Genomic DNA, 18,021 nt, shown 5'->3' with positions numbered 1-18,021 from the left:
GCTTCATTCTGACAATCCTGCTCTGAAAAATGGGGATTCTAACTTCTACAGCTAACCTTGCATGTCATGCTCAGGAGTTATGAGTTTTTCATGTTGTTATAATAACAGAGCTAGCATCTTCCGTGTGCCAAATGCTTTATATCAATTGCTTTGTTTCTTCATTATAGTAACCACACAAAGCAAGCACTGTTACCGTGTTTTTCAGATGAGTAAACTGAGGCCCAGGGATACTAAGTAACTTCAGAGCCTCAGAGACATGGCTAGAAAGTGAGAGAAGTGACCATCCAACCCAGGTCTGACCCCAAAACCCAAACTCTTAATCACTCTGGTTGCTGTGTCCTGGTAGGCAGTGGAGAACTGGGGAGAGATTTCGGCACGGAGTGATGGGTTGGACTGAGTTTCAGGAAAAGAAAAGTTTCAATTAGAGCAGAGTGTGATTGGAGGCTCCATCTGGAACTTTCCTCTGGACCAGAGCAATGGAGAATGCTGGGGGGAAAAGCCCTCCCTCATCCATGGGGATGGAAGAGAGGGCCTCCTGGAGCCTAAGTAGTAATAATCATAACAATACCAATTCTTCAGTGTCCACCCTGTGCCTGGAGCTTCCCACAGGCACCTCCAACTCATACAATGCTGAAGGACAGACACCTTTAGCCCTATTTTACAGATGAGAAAGCCAAGAATCAGAGAGGTTGACACACAGTTGTGGTCTGGCAGAGTTGGTACTGGCCCACAGCCCTGGCCTTCCTCGCACCTCACTTCCAGAAGGTGGTTGGGCTACACGTCAGACACCAGTTCTTCCCTCTTGACGTGGCTTAATATTCCCTGAGGTACCTATGGAGCTGTCTCTGCGTTTGGACCCCAGCGAGTGGCTTTGAGGTAAGGGAGGTGGAAAGGGGATGAGGAAGAGCGGAGGAGAAGAGAAATTGGAGAGGGATGAGCTCTGGAACTCTGAGGGGAGAGTCATCAGTCATTTTTACCTGTTACTGACCACTCAGGAAGATGTCCAGGTCATGGTTAGAGGAAGATGAATGCATTCAGTTATCTTAGCCCTTAAGTGGAGAAGAGGCTTCATACCTTTGCCTCATTTTCTAACTTTTGGGAAGTCCTTCCTGTTATCTAACTCCCATCCCTCCTAATGAACCCACAGACAATCCCCGTAGTCAGTTCCAAGGAAGAGCCCCTGCCCATGCACCCCACTATGAGGATATATCTGGTCACCTTCCTCATGGGGTAAGGAGTCAAGGGGTGGGGGAATATTGTGCCTCCTTAGCTTTAGGTCACTGCATACCCAGAGGTGGGGTGGGGGGCTATGTTCCCAAGTTATCCCACTGAAGGAAGGAAATATCCCCCTCAGCAGAGAGGGGAAGGACTAGCAGTCTCTAGGGTGGGGGTGGGGGAGTACCTGCTGGGGCCACAGCCTGAAAAACAGGGGAAATCTCTGAGTTTGGGTAAAATTACTTCAATTGCTGGGTATCATAGCCAAGAGTATATAAAAGAATTCATATCCCTGCCTGGGCTAGAAATAACGTGAGCCCAGGGCCACCCTTAAGGGAGAGAACTTGGGGAGGAGACTGGAGAGAATACTTAAGAAAAAATGACTTTGAGGGAAAGAATTCGGGCTTTAGAAGCAAAAGGGCTCAAGTTAGAATCTGAGCCCACCTGCTGCAAAAGCAAAGCTCCCAGGGCAGCCTTGTTCATTTATTCGCCACATGTTCATTGATAGCCTACCCTGTGCCAGGCACTGTTTGAGGCTCTGCAATATTTCAAAGATCCTTGCCTTCGAGGACCTTATATCCTAGCTGGGAGATGGGCATAATACAGCAGTAAATTATATTTATGTTAGAAGGTAGTAAGTGTTATGGGGGGAAAGTTCATGAAAAGGTGATCTAGACTGGGGGGGTGTGGAGGTTGCCATTTTAAGTAGAGGGTCAGGTTAGACCTCATTTGGAAGAGGAGAATTTGAACTAAGACCTGCAGGGGTGAAGAAATTGACAGGGTAGGTATCAGAGAGCAGCCAGCAAACAGGCAAGCCAGAGTCTGAAGGGCCCAAGGGGGGGTCAATGGACTGGAGGGATCCAGGGAGAGCAGAAGCAGGTGAGGCCTGAGCGGGAATGGGGAAAGGCACAGACTGCATGGGGCCCTGTAGACCTTTATATAGGTTTTGGTTTTCTCTGGAAATAAAATGGGGAACCTGGCCAAATTTCCAGTGAGGGAAAACATGATCAGACAAATGTTTCAAAGGATCACTGTTGCTCCTATAGAGAGAATAGACTGGGGCTGGGGGAGGGAAGTAGGGGAGAGGTGAGAGAAGAAGCAGGGAGCAGGGAGATCCGGTAGTTGCTGAATCTAGCTGAGTCTCAATGTTCTCATTTGTCAAATGGGAATAAAAATGTGTCCCAGAATGTGTGCAATAAAAGTTTTGTGGGTATGTCTCCAGCTTTTAGCAGATGCAATTCAACGAAGTCTCACTGAGTGAAAAAATGAATGATTATCTTTCCATGCCCTCCTCACTTACATAACTCCTATCCCAAGCCCTGAAACAGCTCCTTGGAAGGTTCTAAAAACCAACAAACATGGATTCTTTTTTTTTTTTAATATTTTATTTATTTATTTGGCAGTGAGAGAGGGAACACAAGCAGGGGGAGTGGGAGAGGGAGAAGCAGGCCTCCTGCCGAGCAGAGATCCTGATGCAGAGATCCTGATGCAGAGATCCTGATGCGGGGCTTGACCCCAGGACCCTGGGATCATGACCTGAGCCGAAGGCAGATGCCTAACGACTGAGCCACCCAGGTGCCCCAACAAACATGGATTCTCATCCCAATTAGCCACTCTTCTTCATCTGTAAAATGGGGATAATATTATCTACTCCCCAAGATAATCGTAAAGATTAAATAAAATAACGTGTGCCAACCTGCATTGCCCAACTGAAAGCTACTAGCCATGTGTAGCTGTTTAAATTTAAATTAATTAAAATTAAATAGAATTTAAAATTCATTTCCTCAGCCACAGCCATATTTCAAACAGTTAATAACCTCATATTGGCTAGTGACTACCATATTGAACAGAACAGAAATAGGACATTTCTATCATTGCAGGGAGTTCTATCTGACTGCGCTCTAAAGCACTCAACTTAGGGCCTGACCCAGGTCGTAAGCACAGTAAGTGAATGCTATCATTCTTGGAGGACTCAGGCAGTGAGACTGATTATTCTTGCAATAGCCTGCCAGAGGCCATCCATTTGATGTTCTCCAGGGTTAAGTCTGAAAATGAAGAGCAGGGGAAAAAAAAAAAGAAAAAGAAAATGAAGAGCAGGAAAGAGTCAGGCTGGTCAGGGCAGAAGGAGAGAAGGAGGAGGAAAGAGTCCCTTGGACAACACCAAGAGAGTTGGTGTTATGGATTGCCCAGGGGGTGGAGGTGAGTGGAATATTGTGTCTGGGGCGGGAAAGAAAAGAAGACCGAAAGAGAAAAAAGAAAGAGAGAGAGAAATTCAGGCACCCAAGAGCTGGTCCCCAGGAATGCAACTTTTGAGATCCTTAATCTCAATATCTTTATTATTGAGTTCATTCATACTGCATGTGTTTATTGAGTACCTATTATGTATCTGGTCCTGTCCTACGTGCTGGGAGTGCTACTATTAAAAAAAAAAAAGGCCCTGCCCACAGAGAGCTTGTGTGTGAATATGAGGTGGGAAAACTAGAGGAGGAACATAATAAATGTGTAACATACATAGCATGTTAGATGGTGATATGTATTAAAGAGAAAAATAAAGCAAAGAAGAAGAGGGAAAGGAGGTGCAGTTTTTGATGGGGTAGTCAGGGAAAGCTTCTTAGAGAAGGTGGTGGTTTATTTTGGTTGCCTAGGGCTGTGGGGGTTGAAAGGAACGGGGAGTGACTGCTAAAAGGGGGATGAAATGTTCAAAATTGTGGTGATGGTCACACAACCCCATGAATATACTTAGAAACCATTGAATTGTACCCTTTTTTCTAAAAAAGAATTTATTTGGGGTGCCTGGGTGGCTCAGTTGGTTAAGCCTCTGCCTTCGGCTCAGGTCATGATCCCAGGGTCCTGGGATGGAGCCCTGCATCGGGCTCCCTGCTCCATGGGAAATCTTGTTCTCCCTCTCCCTCTGCCTGCCACTCCCCCTGCTTGTGCGCTTGCTGTTTACTCTCAAATAAATAAATAAAACCTTAAAAAAAAAGAATTTATTTATTTGAGAGAGAGAGTGAGTGCGGGAGGGGTGCAGAGGGGCAGAGGGAGAGGGAGAGAGAATCTCAAGCAGACTCCCCGCTGGGCACTGGGCCCAATGCAGAGACCACAACCTGAGTCAAAATCAAGAGTCAGACGCTTAACCGACTGAACCACCCAGGTGCCCCGAATTGTACACTTTAAATGAGTGAATTATAACTTAGCAAAGCTGTTATTAAAAGAAAAAAAATCACCCAGCCTGCTGCACCACAAATAGACTGAAGGGACCAAGGGCAGAAACTGTGGTCATCCAGGAGAGAGGGGACGGCAGCTTGGACCAGGGTGGTAGCAGTGGGGTGATGAGAAGTGCTCAGATTCTGGATTGATTTTGAAGGCACAACAGACAGATTTGCTTCTGAATCAGGTATGAGGTGTAAAAGAGCATTGTCAAAGATGACTCCAGAATTTTGTGCTTAGGAAACCGAAAGAGCTAAGGAACTAGAGGCCAGGAAAGGGAGAGGGGCTGGCCTGAGGGTACCAGTCACCAAGGTTAGCGCTGGGATTCTGAAAGGAGGCGGTATGATTGGTTAGATCTGCAGACCCTGAGCCCTACCATATTGCAGAACCTCTCCCAGCCTTGGTGCTGCAGCTTGCCTTCTGGGATCTACAAAGACTGATTGGGACAGATCCGACTCATTTAAGGTGCTGGGAGAGCATTCGTTCCTTCTCTTTCTCTTTCCTTCCCGACCTTCCGTGGACGTGAGACAGCTCTGAGCCAGGAGCGCAGGAGAGAATGAAGAGGGGGAGTACTGCAGACCTTAGGCCCCAGAGGGAGTGCTGGTCAGAGTCTGGGCATTGCTCCCAGCTGTCTGGATCCTATAATGGAGAGAGAAGAAGGGGAACATGCTCACCCCCCTGAGCCTGAAGGGTGGGCAGTCTGTGCCTCCACCCTCTTTAGGGGCTGGGAGGCCGGTGCCTACACATTGGGGTTGGCAGAGGATGATCTCTGAGTCAGTTCTCCCCAAGCCGGTGAGAGATTCTAGGAAGCTTTTAATTACCGCCTCAGAGTGGATGCTAGGTTAATGTGATGATTCGAAAGGTGTATTTTTCAATTATATTTAACCAAAAGATTTATAGTGAAGTAAAATATAATTAGGAGGCTGCCAGCAGACAGGCTTCCTGGGAGGAAGAGAGATGAGACAGACCCCTAATGGGGCAGGTTGGAGCCCAGGCTGCAGGACCTGCTCACCCCACCCCCACCCTCCAAGATGTCAAAGCATTCATCAATTCTGCCATTCCAACACACTGACTCAGTACCTACTCCATGCTGGGCTCAGAGTTTACCAGGGGGACAGAACAAACACTATGGTCCCTGTCCTCAGAGAGTTTACAGACTAGCAGGGTGGGCAGACCAAAAAAAAAAAAAAAAAAAAAGCAAGGCAACAGTTAAGTACTGCAAAGGAAATAGTAGAAAAGGCATCAGCAAAGGTTTCTCGGGTGGACATGGGGGTGGACCAACTGAGACTCAAAACATGAAAAGGAGCCAGCCATGAAGAGTGGGAGAGAGGTGAGAGGATTGGTTGGGCCAAGAAAGCCGTCCAGTTCCCTAGGGTGAGAAGGTGATCTTAGTGTGTTCAGAGTGGAAAGAAAGGCCACCGAGGCTGGGGTATGGAGAGGGAAAGTCAGGGGCTGGGGCATGGAGAGGGAGAGGCAGGGGCTGGGAGAGGGAGATGCAGGGGTGGAGGACTGTGGGGAGGGAAGGAGGGACCAGATCCAGCTGATAAGGAGTTTGGATTTCATTCTAGGAGCTGAGGAAGCTGCTGGAGAATTTTAAGCCAGAGCGAAAGACCCGGCTTATATTTTTAAAAGATTACCCTAGCTGCTACGGGAGAACGGTTCAGAGTGGGGCAAGGTGGGAAGCCAGAGCAGACACCCAGAGGAGAGGTGATGTGACCTGGCTTAGAGGGAAGCAGTAAGGTAGGAGAGAAGAGCCTGGACTCATGTGCCTATTGGAGCAAGGATCAGTGGCTCTTGCTGAGAGTCTATATGGAGAATGAGAGGAAGGGGGAACTCAAGGATGAGTCCAGGTTTTCGGCTTGAGCAACCAACTGGATGCTGCCCTTTACTGAAATGAGGAAGCTCAGAGAAGAAATAGGTGGGAAGACGTGTGGATAAAGAGTTCAGATTTGGGGGGCGCCTGGATGGCTCAGCCTGTTAAGTGTCTACCTTCTGTTCAGGTCATGATCCCAGGGTCCTGAGATGGAGCCCTGCATCAGGCTCCCTCTTCAGTAGGGATACTGCTTCTCCCTTTCCCTCTGCTCCCCCTGCTTACCCTCTCTCTCTGTGTCAAATGAATGAATAAAATCTATTTTTTTTAGATTTTTATTTATTTATTTATTTGACAGAGAGAGTGAGAGAGAGAGCACAAGCCAGCCAGATGCCCTAAAATCTTTATTAAAAAAAAAGAGATCAGATTTGGAATGGAGACCCTCTAGGGGCTTCCCTGGCCCTGAAGGATGGATGTCTGGATGCTTCACCCCAAGGGGGTCCACTCTCACCACCTCATTCTATTGCTCCCCACCTTGTCTAACTTTTGTATGTCTAACTTCCATTCCTCCTGTTGCACTTGGGAGCGCATGCTTCTCTCTTTGGAGAGCACATTCTGTCATTCTCAGCTCCCTTTAACTGCCTAAATTCCTGAAATTCTACCACTAAGTTCGTACTGTACTGTACTCGTACTCATTGAGAACCCACTATGGGTCGGACACCATGCTGTAAGCGTTGGCTACGTTATTTCCATCCAATCCCACTAACCACTCTTTCCATAGTATTAATATAACAATAATAATAGTGACCATTTAATGACAACTCTCTTGAACTAAGCCCTTAAATTGAATTATATTTAACTTTTTAAAAGTTTTTTATTTATTTAAGTAATCTGTACACCCCATGTGGGGCTCGAACTCACGACCTCGAGACCAAGAGTTGCACACTCCTCTCCTCTGACCAAGTCAGCCAGGCGCCCCTACATGAATCATATTTAAATCTCACTGAGAAATAACCTGCCCAGAGTCGTATAGCCAGTTAGTATTGAGAATGGGATGAGAAATCTAGGATTGTCTCCAGTACACCAGACTCTCTGGGGGCATGAGAACTGCATGGATGATGAAAGGGAAGAGCTATTTGGATGCCTTTCCTCTCCCCCTCGCTCATTCTTTCCCAGATGAAGCACAGAGGCAACATTATTCTCTCAGACTTCCTTCCCTGGGTGCAGTGGGCAAGCACCCCGATGACAACCCCCAGGCATGCACTGTGCTGGGCAAATCTGCCCATTTGTTGGGGAGGGAACAGTTGTTATAGGAGCTACCACATCCTTAGAGGCGTTGCCTGGTATCAGAAGAGGTGAGTGCCCAACCATGTAATGAGGGGTCCTGCTCTGTGACCCAGAGAGGTGATTCTTATATCCCCCATCCTCTGAGAATGGCTTAACACATTTGTGCAGGAATTGGTGTGCACACATGTGTAAACCAGAACAGGCCTGCCTCTTGCACATTTCCCTCTGGATATGTGTGTGTGTGACACGACGGTTATCTGGTCATCTGGGCCCTCGCAAAGGCAAATAACTTGTACGTTTTTTCATGCATGGGCCTGCGGTTGGAGTTCACGCAGTATAGAAAGGGCCTGGCCCCAGAGTTGAGTTTGAAGCTCAGCTCCCCACCTCTTCTTGCCTGTCCCTAGCTCCCTGCCTCTTCCCCACCTCCCCTCATGCTGGGCAGAATGCCCTCAGCCTGTGCCGGCTGGCACACAGGCCACATGGTGCCTGGCTCACGTCTGGGCAAGGATGACGCCCCCAGGCCCGGCTGGGATACTAAGCCACCCGCTGCCTCCCCCACCTCCAGAACGGAGCATCCCCATCCCGTCCCCCTTCTCAGCCAGGAACTTGGGGATCAGGCGGGGACACGGCACAGACAGATACAAACACACAGATGCACCCAGAGACGCCCACAGGCCTGTGCCCCAGAGAGGCACAGGCGTTCACACAGCCTTGGGCACACTCACACATGCACATTCACACGCACTCGTGGGCACTCCACAAGAAACTCGTGGGCACTCACCTCTTGCAAAGATCTCGGCCTGAAGTTCGGGGTTTAGACAAACGCACCCTGTGTCTCTGTCCGTGGTGCTGAAACCAGACATTTCTCCAGATGGAAGGACAAGACAGGGAAGAGATGAGAGGAGACCTGGGATGGGTGGTAGAAGACAGAAGGAATGGAGGAGGGAGAAGAGACAAGAGGGAGAAACTCACAGATAAAGGAGAGAGAGAGAGAGAAAGAGTTGAAAGGATACCAGGGGAACCAAGGAGTGTCCAAACACTGGGCCTGGGAGAGGCGGGTGAGGATGGAAGGTGACCTCAGACCCCATCCCTGCTTAAGTGCAGACTCAGGCTCAAGGATTTAGCCATCTTTGCCTTTCAGGGCCAATTATGGGAAGAGTTTGGTAAGGGTACCGTGACAGGTGAGGGACCCTGGATGTGTGGTTTCTGTGGCCTCCAGGTGTCCCTTTCCAGGTGCCTCCTTGCCTTGGAAGACCTTGAAATAGTAGGGGAAGGAGACAGACACCAAGAAAGGTCTATCATAACCCTACAAAAAGCTTCCCACCTGATTTCTTACCCCAATTTGTGTTGGGCAAGTGGACAGAAATGTTGATCTGGATTTGTTCTGAGGATTGTAGGGATTTAATGACTGCTTAATGTTTAGCCACAAGATTGGATTATGGGTTCTTATCTCCCTCTCTTGAGATAAAATCTTCTCTCTGGTGGGATTGCCTAGTAGGGATGCTCTCCCACCAGCAGCCCCTTCATTGTGGAATTTATGGAATATAAGGAATGCCCACTTTCCTGGTGGGGGAGGAGGATTTTCAAAGACCAAAGGGCTTATTATATAATAACTAGGCAAGAGGGGATGAAGGAAAAGATGAGGAAGGAAAAAAGAGGAAAGGGGGGGAGAAAGGATGTGCGAATATGGATGAAAGAAGAAAGGGAAGAGGAAAGAGATTGGAGGAAGAGGAAAGGGGGAGGTTGGAGGTGTAGACAGCAGAAACGAGAGAGGGCATGAGTCACCCAGACAGACTCCAGTGTCCAGGGAAAGGACAGGGGAAATATGCCAGGTGGAGCAAATTGCTCCCCAGGGGCCCAGATTAGACTGGAAGTCCAGGCTGGTCCTGCAGCTGTTCACAATGCATTCTCCACCCTGAGCTTCGGGCAGAGAGGCTCCATGGGCCAGGACTACAGATGTGAGGAGCAACTGCCCTAACACAGAAGGTGGGATCAAATGCAGTCAAGTCTGTGTGTGGGTTTCCTCATGTGCGGGATGGGGACAGTGAGTGCCTTATTGGGGGTGTTTCCACCTATTTGCATGTGAGCAGTGGCAGGAAGAGAGACCCACATGTATGGATTTTCACAGGAGAGAGGGTATTGGGTTGATTGAAGGTAAGGAGCAGGCAGAGGGAGAAGAGAGGCAGAAGGAAAGGAGTGAGTGAAAAAGAAAGGATAATGTTTCTTAGAAATTTTGGACCTCCTAATTATTCTTTTATTCCTACCAAGAGAGAAGCCAGGCCTAGGACAAGTTGAACATATGTGCCCCAGTGTCCTTGTCTGTAGTATAGGTATGATGACAGTCCCAACCTCATAAGGTGGTTGAGATAATTATTAGCTTGTGTATAATGCTTAATTTAAGTTAGTTATGGATATATGATAAACTCCACATATATGTTAGTTTCCATTGTTATTGTTGTTAGATCTTGGTCTTGCACTGGAATCAGCAGGGAAATTTTCTTCACATTTAACTAGACCTTCCTGCTACAAACTCGGGTCAAACCTGTGGGTCTTCCTTTGGGCACCATAGAGAACTGTGATTTCCCAGCTCTTCAAATTTACTCCTGAAAACAAAGAGAGCCAGCAGATTTTCTGGGGTACAGAGGGTGACCCCCATGGTAAGGAAAGTGACAGGGTCTAAGGAACAGGGTTCACACCAAGGACCATCAAGGATGTTTTCCTGGATTCCTGAAAAAGCTGGATCCTGGACCTACATCAGTGCCTCCCTGTCCAGACTGGAGGCTCAGCACTCCACCCTATTTAGTGTAAGTGTCCCCGCCCCACTCAAGCCTGTACAGGTGTGAACATATGGGTCATTTCTTCCAGATTGCTCTCCCAATCCCAATCCCTTCGCTCTTTTTTACCTACCTTTCTGCTCTTTTCTTCTAAGGAATCTAGGTAGGAGGAAAGAAATTCCCTTACTACTTAGAGGGGTGGGATTTCCCCACCCTGCACAGGCAAAATAGATGGTCTCATTCTGGAGGTCAAGGAAGCATGTGGGGACAGGCACAAGGAGGGGTGAGGGGTGGCAGGGCAGCCCCCATGTCCTCCCATTCCCCCCAGCTCCTGTCTCATCACTGTCACCATTCAATCATAGCAGATGGGCTGCAGCTGTGAGCGCCAGCCCGGCACACAGGCTGGTCCGTGCCACTTGGGAGAGAAGGAAGAGAAAGGGAGGGAGGGAAGGAGGAGGAATGGAGGGAGGAGGGAGAGAGGAAAGGGACGAAGAGAAGGAGAAGGAAGAGGAAGAGAGTGGAGGAGGAGAGATAGCTTCAAGAGAAAGGAACTTGGTACCTTTTATGCCTCTCTTCCCAGCAGGAGAGCAGAGGCCAGGGCTGGGCTCACAAGCTGGGCAGTGCCAGGCGAGATGGGCATATGCCCTTGATTACTACCAGGACCGCAGGCCAAGCCTTCGCAGCCGCCACGGCCTCATAAATCAGTTTTTAAGTAGCAACCACATGGACATTTCCCAGCTGAGAGGCCTGGCCTCTGTCAGCCCAGCTAGGGCAGCCCTGGCGGAGGGGCAGGTGCCAAGCCAGGGCATGGGAAAGAGAGAGGTGGTCATCAAGGCTTGGTGGGAAGTGGGGTTGGAGCTTGTTCAGGCAAAGTCTGGGGGCAGGGTCTCCTGCCAAAAGGGAATAGGTAAGAAGGTGGCAAGTGGCTGGCAGTGGGTCCAGAGCCCCCTGTTGGGGCTCCTAGACCCTGTCCTGGTTTCCCGTGGGGAAACTGCCTACAGACAGAGAGGATGGTGTTGTTACTGGAACTCCCTCCTTCCAGGTCCCCCTCCCATATAGAATAGAGTCTGTGTGAGTGTGAGGGCCGTGTGTGGGCTTGTGCACTTGGGTATCTGAATGTGCTCACTGCTCCTGATGGGTAGGAAGGTATCTCCCCAATATCTAGCCCAAGCCTGGCAGAGACCAAGCATCCAGTAAGACTGCTTGAATGAATAAATGATCAAGTTCGAAGGGGGCCAGTTGCGTGTGTTCACAGGAAAGGGAGGATTTATATCTGAACATGTATGATGGCCAAGTCTATGTGCATGTATATATGTGTGTATGGGGGGGTGTCTGTGGGTGCTCTGGGGAGATCTATTCTGACAGACATCCCTCCACACCCTCCCTTGCAGCCCTCCCCTGAGCCCTGATTCTCCCCTTCTGAGGACCCACCAGTAAGACAGCAGCTCCTGAATTCCACTCCCCCCCAGCCCGATCCCCTGCTTAGCACCCCTTTCTGCAGGCCAGCGCTGGTGTTTGGGGCTAGGGGCATGGGGAGTGCGGGAGTCCCGCCCCCGGAACGGCGGGCAGAGCGGGCGGGGTGGGGGCGCCCAGCCTTCTTGCGCCGTGTCTCCTCCCTGGGTGAACAGATGTCTCGGAATTTTAGATGTGCTCTCCGCCCCTCCTCGCAGTAACTACCCCCACCCCCAGCTGGCACTGGCTGTGGCGTAGCGCCCTCCCCTCCCCCACCTCCGAGAGCAGAACCGGCTGACGGATCGGGGAGCGCGGCCCGGAGGCCAGGGCCAAGGGGAGGGGGCGGCCGGGTCGCGGCAACCGACTGGGCCGAATCCCCGAGGCTCCTGGTGCGGAGAGAACCGGGTCCGCGCTGCCTCCGCCTCTTGCCTTCTTCTCTCGTTCCTTCCCATCTTCCGCATCTCCTCAGCCCTATCTCTCCGTCCGAGATCCCCGGTCTCTGTGTCCCTCTCGCTCTCTGCCCCACCTCACAACCCATCATCCCGCCAACCGCGTCTATGCAAACCCTCCACACAGAGCCTCACACTTCGCGACAGAAACTCCTCCTGGCAACTTCGGCGGAATTCTTCCCTCCAGAGACCCCTTTCCCTGCATTCCGTGAGCCACCCCACCCCCAACTGGCCGCCTGCCTGCCCTCTGTGGAAACCCAGAGTTAATCCGGAAAACAGGAGGGAGGGCAGGAGGGGAGTGGGGATCGAGATTAGGGAGGCCAAGGATACCCGGGTTGGCCGGGGTTTGAGAGACACCTAAATTTTCTAATCACTGCTAATTAAGGAACAATCCAATTCCGTGGACCCCCAACTCGGGGAAGGGGGCGGGACCCGCTGAGGGCAGGAGGGGGCCTTGGCAGGGCTTGGCAGTTGGGGGTGGTGCCAGGCACCCTCCCCCACCCTCCCCCCACCCGCCAGCATTCCGAGGTAACAGGCATTTGTTACCCAGCTCGTGCCAGGAGCGATTGGCAGGTTCGAGTAGGCACAGTCATTCCGCACACAGATGTCCCTGCGTTCGCTCTTCTGATATGAATTCTGTCAGCTCCAAATCTGAGGGAGATGAGCAGACAGCCCCACAGACAGAGTTACAGACAGACAGAGCAATTGTCTGGAGGACACAGAACTCCACAGATATTTATTTTTCTTCTCTGAAAAAAAAATTAATGAAAGAAAATTAAGACGCTCACTAATTTGGGGGGACCCATCTGAGCTCCTGAGAGTGGCCCTCACTTTTTCAGTCCTCCCCCGATTGCATGCCCACACTTTCCCAGTCTTCCCCAGGGCCCCAGATATCATCCCTGAACTTCAAATTTGAGTCGCTGCAACCAGAATCACAGAACTCTGGGAGGTCTGCTGCCTCATATAGGACCCAGAATTCCCAAATCCCTGCAAGTTCTAGAATACCACCAGCCTGGTGCAGGTTCCAGCATTCTAGAATCTCTGAAAGTAGAAATTCCAGAACTCCCGTTCCTGGGCAAATTGTGCCCAGTGCCCAATTATTGTATCACCCTCTCCATTAGAGAGGGGAAAGTGGGTGCTGTCCCATGTACTGGAATGGGGGGCCCCACATCGCCTGGTCCCCACCAGCTGCCCCAGCCTTGGCAACCAGCCAAAAACACAGCCTGCCCTTTGAATTAGGAATGCAGAAAGGTCAAGACCCCTGACTCCTACCCCTTTCTGGCACTCCCTTCCAGCTCCAGTTCCCATCCTGACCCTCCACACCTGACCTGGCCATTCTGCCTCTGCCCGCCCCAGCAGCTGTGGGAGAGAGCTGGTTGGTCACTGGGCATCTGTGAGCAGGCTGGGCATGAAGAGCCGCTGGGGTTTGGTTCTCCCTGGGCAGCCCATGCTGGTGGAAAAAGGGGGAAGGCAGAGGGGCCAAAGTAACTCACTGACATCAGAGGAGAGGGGCACAGAGGGATTTGGGTTGTGGTTTGTTGGGTTGTGTTTTTTTAATCTTTCTTTCTTTTTTTTAAAAAGAAAAAGCCCCCATCCTGTGTCATCATTTTTATGGGATCTGCAATTCTGGCAAAAATCTGTCTTTAATTTAGCTGTCCATATAAAAATCCTCACTGTATAATAATGAACAGATGCCATGGAATTTAAGCTGGAGCCTCGGCTCCTCCCCGCCTTCCCCCCGCGCCTGGCACCGGGCACCGGGCACCGGCTGGATGGCACAGGCTGACACCAACACGGGAGCAAAGGGTGGGCAGGGGGCGACCTGGGCTCAGCGCCAGGGCCCTGGGGTGGTGAACGGGTGTCCAGGCGCTGGGCTTGGCCAGGCGGGAGCTTTTCCGTGGTGGCACCCGGGAGAAGTGTCTGAGGGATGTTTCTTTTTCTACAAAATGATCAGTAGTTAAGGATTTTGGTTTGGTTTTGCTTAGGGGCTTTGTGGTCCTTCTCAGGTTTTTTTAAAAAGCACCGCCCTCCCCCCAGTATAAATCCAAATGTTTTCGAAGTTTTAATTGAGTTGTGTTTAACCCTTCCCCTGCGCGGCGCCCCCGCCTCGGCCTCGGAGCCCAGCCGAGCGCGAGTTCGCTGCAAGCGGGATCCGTACCGCTTCCCGCCGGCCCGAAGCCTCCGAAGTATCCCGGGCGCCGGCGCCTCCGGAGGCTCCCCGGCAGCTCCCGCGGGACAGGAGGACCCTGTTGCCCTCCAGGAGCGAGGCCCGATGTGGCATCTGATTGTCGAGCGGGAGAGACGGGGGCAAGAGAGAAAGCCCCACTTGCCCCATACCAATTCTCTAGCTTTTCCCGAGGGGAAAGAGAAAACTATGCGAGTCCGGCGTCCCCCACTGCCTCCGCCTGCGGTCGAGAAAGCAGGCATCGGCTCGGGATTGAGAGGTTGGTTCTGAGCCCCCCACCCCCACCCCTTGCCTTAATGCGACTCTGGCAAGAACAGATGTCCCAAGCCGGGCGGACTGCCCAGACCCCGCCCAGCTGTGCCCTTGGTGAAGACTTGGCTGAGGGTAGGAACTGGCACGCGGGTCCCCAAAGGGGCTTGGGGGCTCCTTCGTCCCGGCGGGACCTAACCTGGCAGCCTTGGCCTCCTGGCCAGCGCAGCCTCGGGCGGGAGGCAGAAGCGCCCCGGAAAGACCCGTTCCTAATTCAATTAATTCCAAAAAGAGGAATGAGACGAATACGGAGGTGGAGAGAAGCGGGGAGAAAGGTTTGAATAACCAAACACCAGGCACACACTCCGTGTATGGAACCCTGCAGCCCCAGTCGGCTTGGGGAGTCAGTGCTGCGCTCCTGGCTGGAACAGGCGGCCGAGTTTCCAGTGCCAGAGCCACACCCTGGTGCACATCTGGGCATCTCCACCCAACGCAGTACCCCAGCTTTCTTGGCACAGCCAATGTCTAGGGGTTCCCTTGTCCTTTCCTCTGTGAGCACCCCAGGTTCTCCTCACACGGGGTTGGGGGGGCTAAGGCCCCCCAGTCCCTGGCATCTCCCCCTGAGAAACTGGTTGCCTTCCTGCCTGTGAGCCCAGCATCCCTCTCAGCCTTCTCCTGCTGGCGCTCCCCGGGCAGGCTTCTCCTATTCCAGCACTTTAAGATGGAAAAAGTTTCAGAGGGCAGACCAGCCCTTCCCAGGTCTGCGCCCTTTCTTCCCACTCCTCACCCAGGAGAATTTTGTCCAGAATTTTTAAAGATGCAGGACAGAGAGGCAAGAGGCCGATTCAGGATTTGGGAGAGGAGTGGGGTTTCCAGGTTTCTCAAAGTCCAGCTCCTCACCTCCTCTCTGGTCTGTGGCCCATGTTTTCATGCCCCAGCCCTAAAGAAAGAAAAGTGACAATGTCTTGGGCTGTGAGCTGGGAAGCCTATCGTGATGCTGAGATCGGTCTGCCCCCTTCCACATCTCACAAAAAGCAACTTTCTCCTTTGAGCACATAGGAACAGGTCAAGTGTGAAGTCCTGGTTTGACCCCTGCCGTAACATGAGGAGCCTGGGAGTGGAGGAGGAGGCCAAGGTTGGTCAGGCCTGGCCCACAGTGTCCCTTTCTTCCCACATTCCTTAAGAACTAAACTGTGGAATCTAGAATTATCCCTCAGTCTCAATGTCCCCTCAAATCAACAGATTTCTCCAAGGAGCAAGCAACTTCAAGTTTAAGATTCTCGGGAAGAGGAGAAAGCAAAGGTCATCCAAGAGGAAATGAAATCTCTGACCTTTGTGGGAGATCCTTGCATCCATGGACTTCCCCATAAAGCAGAAAGAGAGAGAAGCAAACACAACCCGATGGAGTCTAGGGAGTGGCAGGGGTTCACTGTTGCTGACTCCCATGGGATTTAGTTTCCCTGGACTGTACTCAGTGGTTTATTGGGCTGTCCCACTAGGTGATGAAATCAGAGCTGGGGTTCACTGGGCATCGGGGGCTCATGGTCCAGATTATGTCTGGTTAAACAGAGAGGAGAAAAGCAGCAAGGCTTTTCCTCCCTTTCCCCCGATGGAAATATGGTCTGCACTCAGAAACATCTCTGTTTCCCTGTCATTTCCAAGTGCTTGACTTCGGATGGGGGTGGGAAAATCAAGGGGAAGATGCCCTCCTGATTGATCCCGGCTGCAGCCTTCAGGTTCCACAGACCAGGGGTTGAGCTGAGTGAGTCTGCTAGTACGTGCTTGGAGATCCCGCCGCTCAAGCTAGGGCAAGAAGGGTGTCCTCTCTTCGACTTCTCCCCTTGCCCCCTCCCTCCCACTGCTCTGGCCCCTTTTAGCTTTCTCCCCACCCCCACCCCCACCACACACCTCCGTCTGTTCCTGGAGCTTCTCTGTGTGTGTGCGTGCAAGCGGGAGAGCCAGCGAGAGGAAACGACCTGCGAGGGGGAGTTTGGGGCCGCGTGTCCTCGCGCATCTTCTTCTCCTGCTCATCTCACCATCTCACCAGGGAAGTTGAGTGTTGGGGAGGAGGGTTGATGGGAGGATAGAGCACAGCCAGAGTGCAGGGAGTGTGGGGGAAGGGTCAGGAATTGGGAAAAGGGTAGCTCTTGCTGCCGCTGGAATTCACAGTAAGCAGCGGCACTCCAGATCCCCGCCCCAAAAGGGGGCCTGGCACCCCCCCCACCCCCTCCCGCCCAAGGTGACCGCAGACGCCGTGGCCCGAGAGTCATCAACATCTTTCCCATCTTTCCAAAGGATCTGGAATCCAGCTTCAAAAACTGAATCGTGCCGTGTGGAGTAGCCGGAAGAATGAAGCGTAGGAGTCTGTGGTCTGGCCAGGGAAGCCACGTGGAGGGGTCTTTTGCTTCCGGCCCCAAGCCACCTGGATACTACCCAGCCCGGGACTTCAGAGAGGGTTCTGGGAAACAGGCTGAGTGGGAGAGAAGCCCAATTAACCTTGTTTCCAGGGCAGGATAAGACTCAGGCCTCGGGATGGGTGCCGAGTTCCTTTTCTCTCTAGTTGTCCCTGCCAGGCCTGTCCCATGCCATGAGCAGACCAGACTCCAGATTTGAGTCTGGGATTTGCGCCTAGCTTCATACACCATGCGAGAAGTGGGGGAGAAAGGTGTGTCAAGTCCTTTCTCCCAAGAATAGGGATGATTCAGAGGTTTATTAAATTCCCTTAGACCACTGAGACAGGTGAATCCTAGGTGGAAGGGCCCAGTTCTTAATCTCACTTTAAACATATGATCCTATAAGAATTTTAGAATGAAATTTTGAGAAGATTCCAGTGAAATTCTCTGAAAACTACGGAAGAATTCCACCCAGAATTCTAGCCAGGTGTCGGAAAGGGCCTCTCTCTGTGTGGCACTCCCTAGGGCCGGGCACAAGCAACCTCCCTCTGAGGCTGGTACACAGGAGACTGGACGAGAGTCAGCACCTGGGAGTGGACAGCTCCCAGCCCCCCCCTCCCCCCCTTCGGCCTCATCCACCCAGAACAGTGAGGGCACCGTCTCCACTGGTAAGACAGAGTGTTTGGAAGTGGTCACTTTTTTTAAGGGAGACGCCGAGCTGAAGGTCAGACAGTATAATCTGATCTACCCTTTTCACATTTAAGGCTTCCTTCTTCAACTACCTTCTTTCCAGATTTTGTCAGGGCGCTCTCATTTTGGGGCCCTGGATTCAATCTTTAAAAGCCTTATCATGCCTGACTGCAAGCTCCAGCCCCAACAGTACACCCCCCCCATTTCAGTCCTAAAACAAGCAACAGTGTTTGTGTGTGTGTTTAAAATAATTTAAGTGGGGCGCCTGGGTGGCTCAGTCAGTTAAGCGGCTGCGTTCGGCTCAGGTCAT

Source organism: Leptonychotes weddellii, chromosome 15 (genome assembly GCF_054177405.1).
Source record: "Leptonychotes weddellii isolate Sample4059 chromosome 15, ASM5417740v2, whole genome shotgun sequence".
In the NCBI taxonomy this organism is placed as follows: Eukaryota; Metazoa; Chordata; class Mammalia; order Carnivora; family Phocidae; genus Leptonychotes; species Leptonychotes weddellii.
Note: the sequence above shows the minus strand (reverse complement) of the source record.